Source organism: Peromyscus californicus, unplaced genomic scaffold (assembly GCF_007827085.1).
Source record: "Peromyscus californicus insignis strain IS unplaced genomic scaffold, ASM782708v3 Scaffold_16__1_contigs__length_79575227, whole genome shotgun sequence".
Taxonomy (NCBI): domain Eukaryota; kingdom Metazoa; phylum Chordata; class Mammalia; order Rodentia; family Cricetidae; genus Peromyscus; species Peromyscus californicus.
In genome coordinates this window covers 9,135,954-9,153,202 of record NW_026294458.1, presented here as the reverse complement: position 1 = coordinate 9,153,202, position 17,249 = coordinate 9,135,954, and positions in this window count along the sequence as shown.

The following is a 17,249-nucleotide window of genomic DNA, read 5'->3' as shown; positions in this document are numbered from 1 at the left end:
CCCTAACTATGAAATACACAACTACTCATCTACACTCCCAATACTGGCCCCTGTCCCTCCAATGACACACCTGACCCTGTTTGCCATGCCTTGCTGGTCATGGGCTTGGTTTCACTTCTCCTTATTTCTCTTTTTCTGTGACTGTGAGATCTTGTTTCAGCCAAAACAGGACTAATTTTAGCTTGTGGATTCTCAAGGGTGGCCACCTGCAGTCCTAGTGGGCTCAGTAAAGCAGCTGGGTCCATCCTTCCCTCCCCATCCCAACCCTGAGCTCAAACTGCTTTCTTACCATATGCTACACTTCGGGCATTGCTGCTTTACCAAGTCCAGAACCTAGCTTCCTGGCCACCTCCATCATATAGGAAATCTATGGTTTCCCAGATAGCTTATATTTATGGCTTGACATTCAATTGCTTATTGCTCAGAATGGGAATTTGAAACTCCAGTGAATGGAAATTATCAACCTAGGACCACCACAAAAAAAAATGCAGGCCTATGTAAGATCTCAGGAGAAGATAGTAGTAGTTGTAGATTAATGAGGATCTCCATTGGTCGGGAACACTCTAGTCATTTTCTCTATTAATTTCCAAACCCACACTGTCATGGAGAGATTTATAACCATACCTTAGTACAAACAGGGAAACTGAGGTACACAGAGGGGAAGTTAATTACTCAGGGTGAAGGGCCAATGAAGACTGAACAAGTAGCAGTCATCTGTGTGTGTCAACTGGAGTCTTTTACAGAAAGAAGAGATCTCTGGGCTTTGCTAGACTCTGCTGCTGTCTCTCCCCACTCAGCTTTTGGTGGATGACTGGTCATAGTACCTATTGGTGGATGACTGGTCCTAGTACCTATTGGTGGATGACTGGTCACAGTACCTATTGGTGGATGACTGGTCATAGTACCTATTGGTGGATGACTGGTCATAGTACCTATTGGTGGATGACTGGTCATAGTACCTATTGGTGGATGACTGGTCCTAGTACCTATTGGTGGATGACTGGTCATAGTACCTATTGGTGGATGACTGGTCACAGTACCTATTGGTGGATGACTGGTCATAGTACCTATTGGTGGATGACTGGTCACAGTACCTATTGGTGGATGACTGGTCATAGTACCTATTGGTGGATGACTGGTCACAGTACCTATTGGTGGATGACTGGTCATAGTACCTATTGGTGGATGACTGGTCCTAGTACCTATTGGTGGATGACTGGTCATAGTACCTATTGGTGGATGACTGGTCACAGTACCTATTGGTGGATGACTGGTCATAGTACCTATTGGTGGATGACTGGTCACAGTACCTATTGGTGGATGACTGGTCATAGAACCTATAGTTCAGTTTCTGCTCAATGTCTGCTGTCATGGCTGACTGGGGTTAGGCTTTGGAATGATGGATAGAAATTCCTCTTTGTGAATACGCCCATTGCCTGAAAGAAGGCAGCATAACTTTGATGACTGTTTCCCTGGTCCATGATGAAAGACTCTGGGCTGGAAGACAAGAGCACATTCTGTCTTATTCTGGGTATTTCACTGCAGTAGGATAGATATCCTAGAAGCCTGTATTGGCTTCACAGAATTCATGAATGCCTGTTCTGATTTCTAGTGTTCCTATGTTTTGTAAATGGCATAAAAGACAATAATGCTTGGGGTACTTATGCCTTTCAGTATGGTATATGTGGCCAGAGTGAAGTTGTTTATGGCTTCTACTCTAGGTCTTGGCCTCTGGAGCCTGCTACCACCAGTATCCTGGGCTGTAAACTCTGTGACCCTCTGGTCCCTGTCCCAAGACTGAATTCATATTCAAGGTCTACCTCTCATCATCATCAAACCTCTTATACACTGAATTCTGCCCTAGGCCTGCCTCAAATTACCCCTGCTCAGTCCTTCTGTGCACATTTTAACTGTCTGTGTTGAATTATCTTTCCATGTAGTGATAGGGCTCCCATCTCCACTCTCCTCTCTTTCCTGCCCCATGTGTGAGCTGGTTCTATGGATCACCCAGCCATAATACAGAATGTTTCAGGACTTTCTGTGTGGAGAGTAGGGTGGTAGACCAGGCATAGTGGGAGACATGACAATGTGGGATAGAGGTGGAGTGGCCAGAATGCTCCAGTGATGTTGAATTCACTGCTTCAGCTGCAGATCGAGAAGGTGCATAGTACTCACCCTCTATTCCTCTGGTCATGCCAGTCACCCAAGATGCCCTGTATCCCTTTGCCTTGTTGTCTTAGGGTGAAACTCCTGGGCCCTGCTCTAGCCTGTTGCTGCCACCACATGTGACCTATAGTATACCATTCGCATTGTAGGTTTGTCCTGTAGTGCAAGCTTCAGCAGCATAACATCTCTCCAAAATGTGACCTGGATGAAACACGTGTGAGCATAAGCTGGGGACATTGGATGATGTCCATAGTTAGGTTGAGAGCCAAACTTCTGCAGACCCATGGGTGGGCACATCTGGTGGAAAGTAAAGTGGGGGTACTTCTCATACAACTGGAGTGATATCCTGAACGAAAAGAAGGGTGGGTCGTGGAAAATGGATGCTTTGCTGGTTACATGTTTGGTTGTTACTCTTGTGCTTCTGCAACCTCAGCTGGAAATGGACCAACCTCTCTGCCCCATCTGGGGTCCCTGTAGGCCTGATCCAGTGAAGCTGGCCTGATGAAACTAAGAATCTCAGAGGCCAAAATTAGCTGGGAAACCCCACCCAGTCCAAGGCCTAGCACCAGGTGCTTTCACCTCTGTTGGTTGTGTTAGGGCAGGGCCCAGGTTGCAGTTCCAGCTGGAAAATGGGTTCATGGCCCTGCACTAAGCCACTTCCTGCCCATGGTACCCTTTCCCAGGCCTTAGGTAATCAGAATGTTGAGACAATGGTTGACTGATTTTAGAAGCAGAATCCTCTGTTCTTGTAGGCCTTGACCCTTCCTTAAGGATCCTATTCTGGGGTCTGGGCACAGAACTAAGGCCAACATTGAGATCACCAAGATACATAAAGCTCATAAAATCCCTGAATGGCCAGGCTGGCAAGAACTAGAGGAAGGGCCCTGTGGATCAAATACAAAGCTGCCCTAAGACCTTATGTTCTTCACAGAGGTTGGACCAACTATAACAATGTGGAACCTTGGAGCTCTGTGTCTATTATTATAATGAGAATCTCACTGTTTTTCATCTGATCTCCTCTCCCTTCCATGCAGGAAATGATTCTCCATTATCATCATTCCAGCTGCGCATGAAGAAAACTGAGGCTAAGCACAGGCAACAGCAGCAGGCGTCTAAGCTCCTGCTTGCTTTTGGCAATTGGAATATTAACCCTTGAGAATCTCTAGTTGGTATGTTTATTCCACCCCCTACATACTACACATACTTAATTTCTCCACAAAATGGTTCCCTGTCTCCTACATAACATTATGCATTTATCCCTTACATTTATTTATTTCTCTCTAAGGTTTCTGTACTCTAAGCCTGATGACACCTGCTTGGCCTAACGTTGCTGTAGGCTTGGCACGTAACAGGTACTCAGGAATGACATCCTAACCTCTGGCTCTGCTCTGGGAGTGCTCCATTTAAAGACTTGGTCTACCTGAGAACAGGGTCACCTGGCTGACTCCTTCCATATTGTCACTGCTCTTGAATATCAAAGGCCACACAGAATTTCTGAGCTTGTTGGGGATTTGCCTACGTATTTCCTTTGTTTTCTACACAAATCAAGGCACATGCTTGGGGGATGTGGACGTTGGCCTTCCTTCCGTCAGTGGCCAGGGATCTTGACCCCTGTTTCTTCTTCTGTCTTTTAGTCTCAGCAATAAAGAGAGGAGAACAGGAGGACTGCCAATGTGAAACAAGCCCGAGTTATGCATGAGGCCCAAAATCAGGGGAAAATAGATGGTGCCAGGACATCAGGTAGAAACTGAGAATGTCTGAAAACTAAAGAACACGGGTCACACTGCTTAAAGGCCACTAGTCCTAGGTGACTTTATGGAAGACTTCTGTGGACTTCCCAGAAAAACAAAAAGGTTTGTGATCCTCAATGACAATGTGACTTTTCAGGTCCATAAGTGACCTTGGCCAGGTAATCATACATCATGTTTCTGCGCTTGTGTCTCTACGCCTTGACTGAAGGAGTGCAATGTCCCTAGATCACCTCACAGAGGACCTCATGCACAATCTTTGGAATATCTGGTTCTTAGGGATTTCACAGAAGAGTTGTTGGAAAAGACACTGATGCTGTCCAGAGGTGCAGATACAGGTTCATTTTCTGTGCCAATTAAAGAATTAAAAGACAGAAAAGTATTGTATACTGAGGAGTCCCAGCAGAGCCATATGACACTGGGAGATTGCCATCCCTTCTCAGGGTTCTCATTGCTTAAAGGATTGAAGAGCAGGCACAACAGAAGCTTGCAGACAGCCTACCAGAGTTTAAAAGGAAAACATCAGGGCAATCATCTGTACATCTTGAAGCTGCCTGAAGGAGAATGGAGGAGACAAGCTGGCACAAAGATCAGCCACATTGAAGCAGGGAATAAAAAGAGCAATAAGTCCAAAACATTAGTTGAGGGTGTTAAAGCATTCTAAGGCTCCAAAAGGAAAAAGGCAGAAGAGAAGAAAAGGGACAGTTATGTCTTTCTGACTCACTAAGGCCAACCCAGATGAACCATATGACAGCATCTAGGGACTGCACTAGGGGAAGGAAGCCTGGGAAAGAAAAGTACATTGTTTTAAAGGTGAGCCAGCCTCAACAGAGCTTATCAGCTCCCTTCAAAACAAAGACATCACTTAAAGGTAAAGTCCACTCCTTACAATACTGCTTAAAGGTAGTTTGGGAGTCATAGAATCTCAGGTATGGTGACTGAGCAGATTTAGAAACATTTTATATACATCTCATTTAGGAACAACACAGAAAATTTGATTGTCGGTCATCACAGATGGTTCCTGCATGGATGTGGGAACTCACCCTGCTGTGAAGAATAGAGCCTGCAGTTTGAGTGAAACATCAAGCACCTGGACAACAGTTGGGATGTCACCAGCAGCAGAAGATACGGCTTGGTATTTCTGTTCTTATGTACTGGGAAATTCTTTTCAGAGATTTCTACTCAGAGGTAACTGGGATCTTGATTCACCAATCAGAAAAACAATTAAGGACTAGGCAGTATAAAATAAAAGTTGAGATTTACTAAGAAAATGACAGAAGCATATACCCAAGTTGTGAGTGTGGAATTCTCAAGAAAGAGTCACAGTGGAGCATGGCAGCACATTCCTGTACTCCCAGATATGTTGGAAGCTAAAGCTGAAAAAGTTCAAGACCAACTTAAGCAATGTAGCAAAACACTGTCTAAAAATAAAAGTAAAGCACAGGGCTGAAGATGAAACTCAGAGATAAAGCAGCATATGCAGGGCCCAGGGTCCAAACACAAATGACGAGAGTGTGATTAGGTTTAACACCTTACTGGTATCTACATAGGTTGTGTTTGTTTGTTTGTTTGTTTTTAGCTTTTGGATGTTTAAAGGGGAAAACTTATTCCTACACTTGTGCAATAAAGTAAAAATCTTTTCATATGTTTATTTTCCTCCAAGGAGGTTTTGTTTTGTAAAACAGATTAAGAGGCAGTTGTTGTGATGCATTGTCCAGTTTTGAACAAAGACAAAAGCAAGTGAAAATTGTCACAGCAACATTTGCTATGTTTAGTCATAAAGCAATTATGATATGATTTTATTATAGACATGTTTCATAACCCTGTTTATAAGACTGTTTTTAGTTTCTAAAGCATTTTATTTAAACAAATCAATAGCATTTTACTTAAAACTTTATAAGAAATTACATCTCAATGAACTTTCATGTAGTTCACATAGCCAGTCTGAAGTCATTGAGCAACAAATGCATTTTATGCACTTACCACTAAAAAACTAAAAACCAATTACAGAGTTAAAACCAGGTAAACAAGTAGCTTTATATCTTTTCTTGACTCATGTCCATTACATGCATTCAGTCCTTCCTCACTGCCTGGTATCTACCCTTTCCTGATGATTTAATGTGCCCACATATACATTTGCTTACATATATAATATATAAATGTTAATAATATAAATATAAAGAATATACTATAGGCTGGGATTCACATATAAGAGAGAATGTGGGGTTTTTTCCTTCAGAGATTGTGTGCCTCACTTACTTAGAAAATTATACATTTTAAGTACATAAATTTCGCTGGAAATTTTCTGATATCATTCTTCTTCAGAGACAAATTGTATTCTATTTTATATATGTGCTAGGTTTTCATTATCCATTTATCTGTTAATAGACAACTATTTTGGCTTCATTTTATTGCTGTAATAAACAAATCATCAATAAACACGAGAGTGCATATATTTCTATGGTAGGTATACTCAGGAGGGAAATAACTAGGTAATATATCAGTTCTATTTTTATTTTTTAAGATTCATTTTAAAATATATTTTAATTGAAATAGAATTACATCAATTTAACCCTCCCTTTCATCCATCAGACTCAGTGACATGCTGTCTCAAAGTAGTTTAATTTGCTTTATCCCAATGGCCAAGGGTATCGAACATTTTAAGAAAATAGTTATTGATCAGTTGCACTTCTCTCTTTGAAAAGCATTAAGTCCATTAGTTCATTCGTTGAGTGGAAGACTTATTTTCTTGACATATAATTCTGCAATTCTTTGCAAATTCTGGATATTATTCCCTCGTCTGAAGAATAACTGGCAAAGATTTTCTCCCATTCTGTGCATTGTTTGTTCTGATGATAACTTCCTTTGCTAGTAGAAACCTGTTATTTTCACATAGTCTCTTCTGTTCACATCTGAGTTTAATTCTTGAAAGTTCTTGCCTACTACAATATCTTGCAACAGTATTCCCTATGGTTTTTTGAAACTTTAGCATCTCAGGCTTTAAATTAAGGTTTTTGATACATTTTTAATTGATTTTGGTATGAGGTGAAAGATATGAGTCTAATGTCATTATTCTGTAGATAGATATCCAGTGTTGACATCACAGTTTGTTAAACTCAGAAAATATGAATAACTTAATAAATTCATTACAAGTAATGAGACCAAATCTGTAATCAAAAGCCCCCCTTCAAAGAAAAGCACAGGAACAGATGGATTCACTGCTAAAATCTAGCAAAGTTTCAAGAAGATCACCTACCAATTCTTTTTGTAACTTGGTCCACAAAATAGAACAGTAACAGATTCACTCTATGAAACCAGTATTATTTGGATTCCAAACTGGATAAAGATACAACAGCAACAAAACTATAGACCAATTACTTTGGTGAACCTTCCAAAATTCTCAACAAAATACTTGCAAACCTAATTCAGGAAAAGGTTAAGTATTGTTCACACACCTGGAAGTCTATACTTCCAGAGGGTGATAAACCACAAGCCTCTCTCCAGGTCTCTGAGTTCAGCCTCCTGTTTTCTGGGCTATTTACTTCCAATTCCTCCTTCTGTTCTCTGTGCCTGTTCCTGGCAGAGGAGGAGGCCCAGGGTCTTGCTGCAGGGATAGCTTCTTTCTCTGGGTCAGATTCCCACAAACACAGGCAGTTCATGCAACTCCCTTTTGAGTTTTATTGATGGAATATGGGGAGATAAAATCTCACAGTAGATCTGTACTACACCTCTGAACAGTGCCCCCTCAGACATGAGCAGATAATAAAAACATATCACAGCAACATGTAGTCTATTCTATTGAGGGCACTGAAATTGAGACATGTAGGAGAGATGTTTTGTATAAGCTTGCACAGTGGAACTTGGGGACTCAAGGGAAAATTAGAGAAAAGAGTTTTCCGGGTTAAGTCTTCCTGTTGTTGGATGACACTATATGGAATAAGTCAGATGGCACTGCCTATTATACTGGATGCCAATTCTTTTTTTTAATTAAGAGATTTTCTGTTCATTCTACTTGTCAACCACAGATTCCCCTATCCTCCCTCCTCCCACCAATTCTCATACTGAGACTCCCAGATGCTTGAAAATTAAATATAATAAACGATAAAGGAATAGATTTTCTTCTCTGTATGATCATAGATAGTTTATTGAGATTTTCAAAAATATATAAGAAAAAACTTAAGAAACTTGATATCATGAAAATATATAACCCAATTAAAATGGGGTACAGATATAAACGGAGAATTCTCAATAGAGGAAACAAATAAACAAAAAACAAAGCTGGATGGTGGTGGTGCACACTTTTAATCCCGGCACTTGGGAGGCAGAGGCAGGAGGATCTCAGTGAGTTTGAGGCCAGCCTGGTTTACAAAGTGAGTTCCAGGACAGGCAGGACTGTTAAACAGAGAAAATTTGTCTTGAAAATAAACCCAAAAAACAAAGCAAACAAAAACAAAAACCACACAAAGTCACATCTTTTGGGGGATTGAATTACTTCACATCCTTCAGTGCCTAAATTTTGCAACAGACATCCTATAGATGCTTCAGTTATCTCCAGAAAGCAAGCAGTTTTTACAAAAGCAAAACTAGTGGGTTGTTCCCAGAATCCATTGTCTTGCAAGAAGAATAGAGGCAGTGAAATTTATAACGATCAGCAACTGCCAAGACTAGAGGTTGCTCTCCACAAACTGACAGCAAGCCCCCAATGCTGAAGACAACATCCATACAACCCATTGAACACAGAGAGGTTGATTTGGTGCAGACAGAACATTTGCCCCCATGTTCTAGTGTCTTTGACATGGAAAAGTACTCTGAAGGCTACCAAAAGAGAAACTTAAACAAGAACCCAACTGTAAAACCTTTGATCCAGTCTGTTATTCCTGAAAAATATGCTAGGGTAATAAATCTTGTAGTAGTAACTAATCAATGTCTGTTTTGACTTAAGGCCCACTCCATGATATGGAACCCATACCTGACACTGCTTGGCTGACCAAGGACCAGAGACTAGGTAGCCCAGGGACCTAGGGTAATACAAAATACTACTGATCTAAAAAAAGTAATAGTAAAATGACTCCTAACCACGTTCTGCTATCCTCATAGACTGGTGCCTTATTCAGCCATCATCAGAGAAGCTTTCACCTGCAGAAGATGGGAACAAATACAGAGACCCATGGCCAGTCATAACGCAGAAAGAAAGAGTACACAGCTTGGAATGCACAGCTCTAAATAAGATGTCTCCATCAAATCTCTTCCTCTTAGAACTCAGGGAGCCCTGTTGAAGAAGAGACAGAGGACTGGGGGAGATGGAGGGGACTGAGGACACCAGGATAACATGGCCATCTGAAACAACTGAGAAAAGCTCATATGGGCTCACACAGGCTGAAGCAGCAATCACAGGTCCTACATGGGTCTGTACTAGGTCCTCTGTATATATAACTATAGCTTTTAATTTAGTACTTTCATTTGACTCCTGAATGTGTAAAAAGAGGGTCTCTGATTCCCGTGTCTTCTCTTGGGACCCTTTAATCTTTCTATTGGCTTGTCTTGTCCAATGTAAATATAATGCTTTGTTTCTCATATTTTATTTTGTTGTTATCTCTTAGAAGCCTGTTCTTTACTAATGAGAGATAGAAAGGAAGTGGATCTGGATGGAAAAGTAGGTGGGGAGGAACCAGGATAAGTAGAGGGAAGGGAAACTCTATTCAGATTATATTGTATGAGAAATGAATCTATGTTTAATAACAGAGAAGAACTTTAAAAAATATTTTATATTCAGAAAGAAAGTCTGTGAGGGCAAAACTTGTAGAAAAAGCACCTTCAAGTAATGTTTTTTGTAAAGTCTACTAGGCAGGACAGGGAATCAATCTAGAACTGTTTCTCATCAGACTGGCTGTCTTCCCCAGGGTTCTTTTCACGAATTACCTGTCAGTTCTATCTACTGTGAGAGGTCTATGAATCTTGTTAAGGTAAGGTAGCTCTTATGCATGTATTCTTTGCTAAGTATGGAGGGCTAGATAGTTTCCATCTGCCTTCCAGGCCACTATCAATAGTGTGGAGAAAGTTCTAGATCTGACACATGGGCCTGGTTTTCTTGGCCTGGAGATTTTAAGAAGAACGTGGGTTTAGGATGACTTATGGGGTAACTTTTTGTGACCTTTGGGTTAGAGCAGAGGAAGGAGATCAAAGACCTGGAACCCTCACACAGTGTGTGATGGGGGATCTTGGTTCAGGCATTATTTGTTGAGAATCCAAGATGTAGAGGAGGTGTTTGTTTCCTCAAACTATTTCTCTTGTTCTTGGGGCTAAAAGCTATAGCACTTGTTTATCACCTCTTCTAGTACCTTCTAGCACCTCCATGGCCTTAATGTCATACATATATTTGTTGCTTCCCACAGTGAATTCCCGTCTCCTCCTAACTTATACTTTCTGTGCTGCTCCATATCACTTTCTCTTTCAACTTTCCTAGTGCTGTCATTAAAGGTGTGTGATCCCAAGTGCTAGTGTGTGCCACCACTGCCTGAATCTGTTTCTTTTTAGACTTGATTAATCTCCTGTGTGGCTTCAAACTCACAGAAATCCAGATGGATCTCTGTCTCTGCCTCCTAAGTGCTATGATTAAAGGTGTGTGACACCACTGCCTGACCTCTATGGCTAACTCTGTCCCATGATCTTCAGGCAAGCTTTATTTGAAACACAATGTATCACCAATTTCTTTCCCTCACAACATCTTGTCAAGTGTCTCCTATGGCCTCTGTCCTCTCAGCTCTCCAGGACTTCTTGAATTCCAGTATGGACACAGTGGATACAGTTCTGAAGTACCCATCTCTGCATCCACCACTTCTGCTGTATCCATCCCTGTTTCTACCAGTTCTGCTGTACCCACCTCTGTATCTACCACTTCTGCTGTACCCACCTCTGTATCCACCTGTTCTGCTGTATCCATCCCTGGATACACCAGTTCTGCTGTATCCACCTCTGTATCCACCTGTTCTGCTGTACCCACCTCTCTATCCACCAGTTCTGCTGTATCCATCCCTGTATCCACCATTTCTGCTGTACCCACCTCTGTATCCACCAGTTCTGCTGTACTCACCTCTGTATCCACCAGTTCTGCTGTATCCATGCCCGTATCCACCAGTTCTGCTGTATCCATCCCTGTATCCACCAGTTCTGCTGTACCCACTTCTGTAGTCACCAGTTCTGCTGTATCCATCCCTGTATCCACCAGTTCTGCTGTACCCACCTCTGTATCCACCAGTTCTGCTGTATTCATCCCTGTATCCACCAGTTCTGCTGTGCCCACCTCTGTATCCACCAGTTCTGCTGAATCTGTCTCTGCTTTGGTATGATTACTTTTAGTCTAAAGAGTTTGTTAAAACCCTAACCAGTATCTTCTGGAATTTCTGCAGAGGGTGAGGGGTGTTGCTTATTATTGCCTCAGTCCACCTGGTCAGATTCTCTCCTATTGTAGAATCTAGTTAGAGTTTATCTTTTATTTACCACACTGAAGATTTTGTGCATTGGATCTGGTCATCTTTACACTCAGGGATTCTTGATTCTAAGCAGGTGCCCTATGAGGAACCCTAATCCACAGCAATGTCCTTCACTCACCAATGCACTGGCTATGTCTCATTCAGAGTCATCTCCTCATTTCTCCTCCTGACGAAAATTCTCCAGCCATGATTTGCTGAGGGTTGTGTGCCTGGTCTTTCTTGGAAACAGGAGAATTCTTATACATCTTATCTGCTTCCTTTTCCTGATAGTGGGTCATATAACCCATGGGAATTGGCCAAATTTTCTGACATTTGGCTTCCTAGCCACAGTTTTGTATATTCCAGGTCTTTCTATTTTCATCGGTCATCTTTCTCAGCACCATGTGTCTCCACTTCTCCATGATATATAGCCTTAGTTTACCTTAGTTTACAAAGCTTATCAGACAGACTAAATGCCATGAGAAGTTGCAAGAAGAGAGGACTTCTGAGAGACCATGGCACCCAGGAATACACTTTGTTGAACCTTAGTTATGCTTAGGTTCAGTCCCCTATCTCTGGGCTCAGAAATTGAGGCCTTCTGGCAACCAGCTGATGGAACCATGGGTGTCTACACAGAGAAGTAAGAGTTTAGTGCCCAAGGATCAAGAGCTACAAGAAAGCAAGACCCTAAACAGAGAGACGGTGTACAGATAAAAACAAAACCTGGAAAGTTACTCCAAAGTTTGTGGTGAGCAGTGAAGAAGAGAAAAGAAAAATCACTCACACCTTGTAGTCACCTTGGATCTCTGCTATGCACCTAATACTGTAGTGGTGCATGTGTGTGCAAAATATCCTGAAGAATTTGGAAGGATGTTGATTCCTTATTGGCAAAAAATGACTTTGTTAACAGTTTACTATTTTGGAATGTGGTCTCATGAAAAAAAAAAGAAAAAAGAAGAAAACATCACCTTTAGGATTCAGGAAAGATGGCTCAGGGGTTAAGAACACTTGTTGCTCTTTGCAGAGGACCCTGATTCTGTTCCCAGCACTCACATGGTAGCTCATAACCATCTGTAACTCTAGTTCCAAGAGATCCATGCAACTCTTCTGATCTCCTTGGGCACCAGGCACCTGTGCATATATACATGCAGGCAAAACACTCAAACACATAAAAAAATAAATCTTTTATAAAAATCACCTTTAAGCTTTTTCATACATTTTGTGGAATAAGCAATTGACTGGAGAAGAAGGAGCCAAGTAAAGTCCTTAGAAGCAACTCAGGGAGGTTATGAAGAAGGGCTCTGGAATATCTCAGAAAGAGGCATTCTGCTCTTGTATCTCCTGCCTGGTGAGGAACATGTAAAGTGATCAGGGAACCCAGTCTGGTGATAGGATGCTAAGAACACCAACAATGTTAACCATTTCACATTGTATTAGTTTGCTTCTATTGTGCTATGGTAAAATACCATAACCAAAACTAGCTTGAGGAGGAAAGTGTTTATTTCAACATAGATCCCCCAGACAATAGTCCATTACCAGTAGAAGCCATGGTAGTAACTAAAAGGGTCCTCGTGAAGGATGTGGGTCCCGGAATACTCTTAATGGTATCATCCTTTCTATGGTACTCTGTTTGCACATGATCTGGCAGCTGCATGTCCTATGAGATGTCTCATATTGGAGCATCAGGGCCATGTAGCTGGTGATCAGGTACTTGTTGTTGCTTTGGTTGGCAGAGGTGCCATCTGCTTTCCAGGCCATTGTAGCAGTACCTGTGTAGAAAGCATTGACCAAATACCCAGTGTAACATTATCCTGGAGCTCCTCAGGGTAGGGTGAAAGTTCAGGCGGGGGCTATGGGCTAGCATATAGAGCAATGGAGGAGGGGTTGAGAGGACCAATGTGTGTTGGTTCCAATATTACAGCAGGGTACAGGCCCCATTGATGAAGATGAGCTCTTAATGAACTATAGTCAGTGAATAAGAGATTTAATGTACTGGAGTGAAGTTATTATCCTTTGTCTCCAGTCTTGGCTTTACCATCCAGCACAAGTGTCATCTCCTCTGTTTCTTTTCCAGGCTGGCTGGAGAATCCATGGAAACTCATATGTCCTCTGGGCATCCATGGTTCAGGACATTCTCTGCCAGATCCTGTGTTCTTGATCACCATGAAGTGCCTCTGTTCTACTTTCTCCTCCATTTTGGTGACTGGTTTCTTACCAGTATATTTCTCTGGGCCCCTCATTTCAGTCTCTGCCAACAGAGCCATAGCTGTGCTACATTACAGCATGAGATTGACTCTGGCTGGCTCTCAGGAGTACTATAGATCAAAAGTTTACATGGCACTTGAAATGATCCTGAGTTGAAACTCTACTAAGGGTTTGTTGACATCTAAATGTCTTAGAGGATTCAGTACTAGATACACAGGATTGCCTCAGGAGGGCCTGGATCATTATCCACTGACCCCTTCTGTCTCTTCTAAAGGGCCTTTTAAAGGAAAGCCAAGGGGTGGGGCAAAACACCTCCCCCCAGAACAGCCAAGTGCAGACTCTTTCCAATCACCTGGTAACAATACACATGTTCAAGCAATCCTCTGATGCAGTCCTGCTGGATAAAGCAAACTCAGGTCTCACTAGGAAACCTTTGTGGGCCTCCACAAATTTCAAAGCTCCTTTTGGTTTCCTACACTCAAGGACAAATATAACAACAGCATCATAAATAACCAAAGAAATGCATGCATGTCATTTGGGAGCAGCTTGACAAGACCCCACTTGTTACTTTTACATTGAAGTGTTGGTATTTTCTGTTTAGGAATAGTAATCGTATTTCCTTATGTCTTCTTTTCAAAATATAACCAAAAGATGAAATACATGAATTAACTTTAAAGTATCTTCTGTGTTAAGTAGATCAAGTCATTTGAAAATGAATTATTACTTTGCCAAAATATGAGACATGCAGTTCACAAACTTTTCCATGGTTCCTTAGTGGTGGCAACTTATTTATCTCCCACTTGCTAAATGTTCTTCTGGCTGTGTGCCTCAGTTGTAAGTGAACATTTCAAATTGTGCCCATGTGAAAAGTGTAGCTTTGGCTCCAGGGTTAACTTATTTGTAAGTATCTGCCTTCATCATGAAGTTGTGCTCCAAATTCTCCAAATTTTCTACTCCCTACTATGGCTAATTACCAGTTCTATGAAGGGAACTTTTTGCTTCCCAGATTGAAAAGGACTTCATCTCATGGCTGATCTTCAATGACAATGAGCTCCTCTGGATCATAATCTCCATCAGAAGAAAGAAATGATCTGTGTCCTTAGTGGGTTGAGCAAATGGGATGATGGAGAGGTGACATCTCACAGTGCAAGTTCCTTTGACTCTTTGATATGAGCCTTTAGAGACATGACTGGGTGTCGTGTTATGCTAGAAATATGGGCTGATACATGATTAGTAATATGAATAGCAAAGTGTGGGAGAGTTGCCTGGAGTGAGCTTGTATGGCAGAGACTTGGGTATAGTGAAGAGCTAAGAGAAGGGATAGTTGATTGAGGAAGGCCCCACTCATGATGATGCCTTGAGGGATTCCTGACAGTGAAGCCACTTCTCTACTGGATACCAAAATTCCCTGATTTCTGCACTGGGAACCTTAAAAGCCATTTCAAATTAAACATTAAATAAGAAAAAAATGAAAGAGAAGGGTTTCTGGGTCATAATGGGTATATTATTTATCATTCATTGGGTTCAGAGTGAAGGGCTAGAACAGTGAGTGATTCTCAACTTTCCTAATGTGGAGATCCTTTAACACAGTTCCTCATGTTGTGGTGACCCCCCAACCATAAAATTATTTTCATTGCTACTTCATAACTGTAATTCTACTACTGTTATGAGTTATAATATAAATGTCTGTGTTTTCCAATGGTCTTAGGCAACCCCTGAGAAAGAGTTGTTTGACCCTTGAAAGGGGGTGAGACCCACAGATTGAGAAATCCTGGACTAGAATAAGTAAGTATAGGAGAGAAAATTTCTTCTTAGGGTCCATAACTCCAGCCCACATTGTAATGCAAATATTAGAAAAGTAGGAAGACTCTACAGGGGAAACTATTGTTTCTACTATAATCCCTTAATGGGTGATCTAGAAACTATTGACCGTATAAGATCTCCAGTGGTCACATGGTCAGGTACCAGAGTCTTATAGCTGCTGGATATGTATTTGTTGTGTTTGGAAAGCTGTGTGGCTTTCTCATTCTATGTGACAAAGGTACCACCTGCTTTACAGGCCACAGTCATGATAATTTGGTAGAAGTCACTGATCTGATACATATAGTAATCTTGTTGACTTGGAGTTCCTCAAAAGATAGTAGGGACAGAGTGATAGAGGTATGTTTTTGAGCTCACCAATAATGTGACAATGATGAAGGGTCAGAGGTGAAGGGTCAGAGGTATGCTTGTGGCTCCTGAGCTCAGTGTGTGAAAAGGTTCCATTTGGAGCTCTGGGTTGACAAACTCATCATATGGAATGTAGGCTAAATTTCCTTTAATTGTTCCCCATGTACTGAAGATTTCTTGGCCAAGATACCTGTATGTAACTTCCTAAGACTATCTTAAGCCTTGGCCTTCTTTTTATACCACTCACCATGTCTAAGTATAACAAGAAAAAAGAACAACAACAAAGCAGAAATGTATTTGAACCTTTAGAAAAACAAGGAAAACAGACACCGACTTAAGGTGGCCAGCTCAGCCACTCTGCCAAACATCCAATACTGTGACACAGGTTCATTAAAACAATGTGTGAGCTTTGCTCAAGGTCATGGATGCAGCAGCCTTTGGTTGCAGTTGTGCTGGGGGAATGCTTAAATGTAACTGTCTTCCTGAGAGGATGTTGAGCTCACTGAAAATGAGCGGTACTGGAGGTCTTTCATTGAAAATGCTACCAGTCCTTGGAATTATCCTCTTTCAAAGTAAACTGATCCTTTTCAATAACTGTATAGAAGAGCAACTTTTCATGGAGTAAGAAGCAGTGAGCTGTTACCACCAACAACTTAGGAAGATATTGGGCAGCTACAGGAACAAAAGAATCCTAGGATCAGCAGCTCTCCTCCTTTACCTTCTGACTGGATGGGAACCAGAGTGACCTGTGGACCCCACAGTTTTCAACAGCCTAGAACATACTCATGTATCATGACTATTTTAAGCTATCTTTCAATTTCCTACACACAGAGAAATGAAGCTGTAATTACTGAAGCTGAGTAGAGGGACTGCTCAGTGAGACACAAAATAAAACTAAGAACATATACAGTAAAAAAAAATATGAGAGCAATCAACAAGCACCTTTTAATATTAAATGTAAATATTCATACTGTCAACTCTTCAATCAAAAGACACAGGTTAGTTGTGTAGATTAAGAAACAGAATCCATCCTTGTGATGTATACATATAAAGAAACAAGAAGGAATAATGCCAGTGTGAAAAACACTATGGGTCTAAGATATTTATGGGTATATGATGACAACATTACTCTTTTCTGAAATGTTGTCCATAATTTCAATCTAGAGTTGATTTTTCTGAACATTTTAGTTATTATCAATGCATAACTGTGGTGGAATATATACACATAAAGACAACCTGTCAAGATCCACTTCAAGATATTATGTAAAGGAAGACTTATGCTGTCAAAGGTCAATTGAAATAATTTAATAAATTATTCAGTGACTAATCAATAGAAACATTGACATGCCTCTGTTCCTTATGTTTTGTATTCTCTGTAATAAAACCATGCAACAACAGGATGAGTCTTGTCTCTGGGTAGCAGATGGGACTCAGCAGGTTCTGGCTTTGCCCTCAGCAGAGCTACTACTTTGGTGGCGGTGTTCTAATAGCC